We start from the raw sequence: 6,122 nt of genomic DNA on the forward strand, positions 1-6,122 counted from the left end.
TATTTGCTAAATGCCACAATAATGAGAGAGAGAATTTCTTAGGGAATTTTTTATTACTTTCTTCAAAGTTAGAAGTTTACATACACAAAGATTACTATGTCTTTAAACAATGAAGGAAAGCCCTGATGATGATGTCATGGCTTTGGAAGCTTCTGATAGGTTAACAGACAACATTTGAGTTAATTGGAGGCACACCTGTGGATGTATTTTAAGGCTACATCTCAAACACACTGCTTCCTTGTTTGACATCATGGGAAAATCAAAAGAAATCAGCCAAGATATCAGGAAGAGAATTGTGGTGCTCCACAAGACTGGTTCATCCTTGGGTACAATTTCCAGATGCTTGAAGGTGCCACATTCATCTGTTCAAACAATTATATGTAAGTATAGACACCATGGCTCAGGAAGGAGACGGGTTCTATGTCCCAGAGATGAACGTGTTTTGGTCCGAAACGTGCAAATCAACCCCAGAACAAAAGCTAAAGACCTTGTCAAGCTGATGGCTGAAGCTGGTAAGAGAGTGTCATTCTCCACAGTGAAATGAGTCCTGTACCGACATGGACTGAAAGGCCACTCAGCGAGGAAGAAGCCATTACTCCAAAAGTAACATAAAAAAGCCAGATTACAGTTTGCAAATACACACAGGGACAAAGACCTTAATTTTTGGAGACATGTCCTGTGATCTGATGAAACTAAAGTGGAACTGTTTGGCCATAATGACCGTCGTTACATTTGGAGGAAAAAAGGGGAAGCTTGTAAGCCTGAGAACACCATCCCAACAGTGCAAATGGGTCTTCAAAATGGACAATGACCCTAAGCATACTGCCAAAGTAGTTACAAAGTGGCTTAAGGACAACAAAATCAATGTTTTGGAGTGGCCATCACAAAGCCCCGATCTCAATCCCATAGAAAATTTGTGGGCAGATCTGAAAAGGTGTGTGCAAGTGAGGTGGCCTACAACCCTGACTCAGTTACACAAGTTCTGTCAGGAGGAATGGACCAGAACTCCAACAGACTATTGCGAGAAGCTTGTAGAAGGATACCCAAAACATTTGACCCAAGTCATACAGTTTAAAGGCAATGTTACCAAATACTAAGGAAATGTATGTAAACTTCTGACTTTGAAGAAAGTAATAAAAAATTCTCTAACAAACTCTCTCCCTCATTACTGTGGCATTAAGCAAACAGACAGCAAGGAAAAAAGGTTTATGTGTCTTTTAACACAGTGTATGTAAACAACTGTAGGCATAATAGCTGGATAGCCTGTCTCTCCACAACATGGAAGGCCCTGTCAGGCATCATCGCCGCTAAGATGAGTAAGCACGTAGCCCAATACATGAGTGCCACAATGGTAGTGGTAGTGGAGACAAACGACAAACGTTATATTTTAATATGTATTTATGGCTTTAACAACCAAGCAATTAATGTGAACTTTTATGCAAAATTAAGCCAACTTATAAATGAATGGAAAACAACATATAATTCAGATAAAGTGATATTGGGAGGAAACCATAATATAGCCTCAGATTCATGGCTAGACCGACTGCCTCATAGGAATTCTCAACGTGTATACAGTGACACTATACTGTCGTTATGTACAACAACACATATAACTGATTATTGGAGAACATCAAATCCAACAGCAGTTCAGTATACATGGTATAACTCTGCTGGAAACGGTCAGTGTTCAAGACTAGATTACTGGCTGATTTCATGTGAGCTATGTAATGATATTTCAGATTGTAAAATATCAGCCTCTCCGCTCACAGACCACTGCATAATTAGTTTACACTTATTAACATCCAAGCAACAACTGAATTCTCCAAATATTTGGAAGTTTAACAATGATTTTCTACAAAATTTAATTTTGTGATCAGGTGAAGTCACTTATATTGGAGGCTGAAAAGTTAGACATGAGTGATATCAGTAAATGGGAATTGTTTAAGTTTAAGACCAAACAAATAGCAGTTGACACAGGTAAAAAACTGTCACGTATAGGAAAAATATCTAATTGACAAAATCAATTCATTAACAAGTAATACACAATTATCCTTGGACAACATTACTGAATTAAAGTCATTGCAGTCCCAATTAGGTGACATGTACACAACAAAGGCAAATGGTGCTTATATTCAATCAAGAGCTAGATGAATCGAAAAGGGTGAAAAAAGTTCAACTTATTTCTTTAGACTTGAAAAACAAAGACAAAAAATAAGTAAACTTATGACAATTGATATTATAATTGAAGATCAGAAATTAGTCCAAGATGAAATTTGTCTCTTTTATTGTAACTTATATAAATCAAAATTTAATAAACCAGATTGTGACTTTTTATTTGAAAAAATCGATGAAGACATAAAAAAACTGGATGTAGAAGATAAACATATACAGTGGGGAACATTTTGCAAGTTTCCCCCCTTACAAAGAATGGAGAGGTCTGTAATTTTCATCATAGGTACATTTCAACTGTGAGAGACAGAATCTAAAACAAAAATCCATAAAATCACATTGTATGATTTTTAAATAATTAATTTGTATGTTATTGCATGAAATAAGTCAAGTCAAGTCACGTTTATTTATATAGCACACTTAAACGCAATATAATTGACCCAGGGTGCTCACAGAAATAAAATATATACAGTAATAAAACAAAAATCTAAATGACAAAAAATTAAATAAATAAAACATAAAATAAATGAAAATACAAAATAATAATAATAATCATAAAATAATAAAAATAATAATAATAATAATAAACAGATTATGATTGTAGATAAAAGAACATATGGTTACTGAAACTACTACTACTAGAGAAATATGTACAGTAAAGTTAAAGATGCCAGTTAATATAATACTGAAACCAGCATGGATTCTGGCTCTCACAGACCTGTTAGTTTGTCTTTGAGGCTGCGTTCAGACTGCCAGCCAAAATCCAATTTTTAGCCCATTCAGATTTGAATCGGATCTCGATTTTGAAGTCTGAACAGTGACAGATCACATGAAATCCGATTTTTGCCAAACGGTTGCAAACCACATCCAGAGGTAGTTTCATATCGCATTCGTATCGGATATGGACAGATGCGTCTCAGTCTGAACAGCTCCCAACACTCAGATGGGTTTTGACTGTCCGTGACGTCACTTACGCGACGCCAGGCCAGAACCAATGCGCCAGACCCATATACAGTCAATGGCCAGACCGCGTGCCTATTTCCGTTGTGGAGGAGCCACGTTACGGCCACGGACAGTGATATTACAGCTATCACAATGGAGGAAGACTTTGAAAACAATTCGCCTTGGACAGAGGAAGAAACTGCATGCCTTATAAATCTTTACACTGACGTGACGTACATCCATCGTGTTGTTTGTTGTTGTTTTGCTTGTCGCTGTCGCAATTATATGACGTCTGACAAATACACGCGCTGAATGACGCTTCCGCTCGTTGCTACAGCAACCTATCATACCGGTGAAGAATGTGGCCTAGTCTGAACAGAACCATATCCGATTTGGACACTTGCTAAAGGCAGTGTGAACAGTCAGCCCTAAAAATCGGATATGAGAAGGAATCAGATTTGAATCAGATCCGTCTGCAGTCTGAACGCAGCCTAAGAAGCCCTCCTATCCTCCACTCGTTACCTGTATTAATCGCACCAGTTTGAACTCGTTATCTGTATAAAAGACACCTGTCCACACACACAATCGATCACACTCCAACCGCTCCACCATGGCCAATACCATAGAGCTGTCTAAGGACACCAGAGACAAAACTGTAGACCTGCACATGGCTGGGATAGGCTACAGGACAATAGGACAGCAGCTTGGTGAGAAGGCAACAACTGTTGGTGCAAAAAAAAAAAAAGAAAATGGAAAGCACTCAAGATGACTGTCAGTCTCCCCCGGACTGGGGCTCCATGCAAGATCTCACCTCGTGGAGTGTCAATGATCATGAGAAAGGTAAGGGATCAGCCCAGAACTACAAAGGAGGACCTGGTCTATGACCTGAAGAGAGCTGGGACCACAGTCTCAATGGTCTCAATATCCTTGTCAATCTCTTTATGTTCCCCCCCCCCCAAATGATTAAAAATGTAAACTCAATCATTTTTAATTTCATATGGAAAAATAAGACACACTCCTAAAAAATCTGTGATGGTAAAAGACTATAAACATGGTGGGTTGAAAGCTGCTGATTTCGAATCTATGATGGGTGTATTAAAGTTGAATTGGATAAAAGCTTATTTGACACAGCTGAATTCCATATGATTCCACATAGCCTACCAAAATATCTTTTCCAAAATGTTGGAGGATTAGAATTTTTGTTAAGGTGTGACTTTGAAATAACTAAACTATCAATCAAATTGTCTGACTTCCATAAACAAATACTGCTCTACTGGAAAATGATGTTCACACACAACTTCACACCGCATAGCTCCACCTTGTGGAATAATAGAACCATATTAATTAACAGAAGGACTTTATTTAAACAAGAATGGTATGACAAAAAGGTTCTATATGTTACTGACTTGATGGATGAAAATGGCAATTTGTTGCAATAAAATCATTTGTAGAAAAGTTTAATTTAAAATGCTCTTATAGAGAATTCAATCAAATCAGTAGAGCTATTCCACTTCCCTTAAAATACATGATTAAAAATATCCTCACAAATTCAAATGTTTCTGTTAAACTACCTGATTTAAAAATGGGTGAATTGAAATTTGGTGAAAGAAGATGCAACAACAAAGTACAACAAGTGTGTTTAAAGAAAAGCTATTCCATGATATCAAAAAGTCAACGAAAATAAAGATAACACATTAATGAAAATGTATTGTAGCTATCTTAAATGGCCAATTTCACCCAAGGTAAAAGAAATTCAGTTCAAATTAATAAATTATATTTATCCTGCTGCTGAAACTTTAAGGAAAAGGTTCAGTTTTGAAGTTAATCCGTGTGTTTTCTGTATGACAGAACACAAAACAATTGAACACCTTTTTTTTTTTTTTTTTTTCTTCTCTTGTTCAGTCACAATGATGTTTTGGAAAAATGTTTATCGATGGTTAAATATCGGGATTAACGATTCTTTGTTCAGCAAATTTCAAGTGATTTATATGGATGGTCTGTCAAAAAGGTATCCAAAATGGTGAACATTATTTTCATTATGAGAAAGTATCATATACACAAGAATAAATGGAATAACAGCAAGTCCACCATAAACTGTTTTAAGAATGAAATTAAAAACTATATAACATCCCTAAAGGTATTATCGGAGGAAAACCAGTCTATAAATGAGTTGTATGAAATGATGTCGGAGTCTCTTTTTGAGTTTACAGTATTATGTTCTTAAACACGCTTGAAGCACTATGTTGAAATGTCAGCCCCTGTAATTATGTTTTATTTTACCTATTTGATATGTTGTATGCTTGAACTGTTTTAAATGCAAGCAAATGTGTTTTTATTTCCTCAAATGAGTTCTTTGGAAACTGATGTAAATCTCATTTCAATTGAAATGTATGACGTATTGTAGCAGAAATATACATGCATACATACAAGGGCCCAACGAATATGATGCAATAATGCCATGAAAACACCAGCCACTTATCATTGCAGTTTATTTTATTTATATCCTACGTTTATTTTTAAGCATATAAGGGATGTAACAAACACACGAGATAGCTACAGACAAAGACAGGACATTTTAATTCTTCTTAGATGAGGATGAACATGCAGTTTGGGGGCCCTAAGCATTCGCCTAGTTCGCCTATAGCAAGAAACGGCTCTGTCTGTGACTGTAAAGCGCTTTGAGTACCAATAGGTAGAAAAACGCTATATAAAAGCAAGGCCACTTACCATTTACCATCGAGCTGGTTTGGGATAAATTGGATAGAAGAGTGAAAGGAAAGCACCCTACAAGTGCCACACATTTATGGGAACTTCTGCAAGATGACTGGGAACAACGTTCTGATAATATTCGATTTTCATTTTGTGTGTTTTAACGTGTTACATCTGCTAAAGGTGGCTACGAGAGTCGAAAGTTTAGAATATAGTTTATAAGTATGGTTTATAAATTGATTCCATGATTTTTTTTTTTAACTTCAGTTGTTTATTTATTCTGTGATTTCATTTCAGAGTAA

The sequence above is a fragment of the Chelon labrosus genome, assembly GCF_963514085.1.
Source record: "Chelon labrosus genome assembly, chromosome: 18".
Classification (NCBI taxonomy): Eukaryota; Metazoa; Chordata; class Actinopteri; order Mugiliformes; family Mugilidae; genus Chelon; species Chelon labrosus.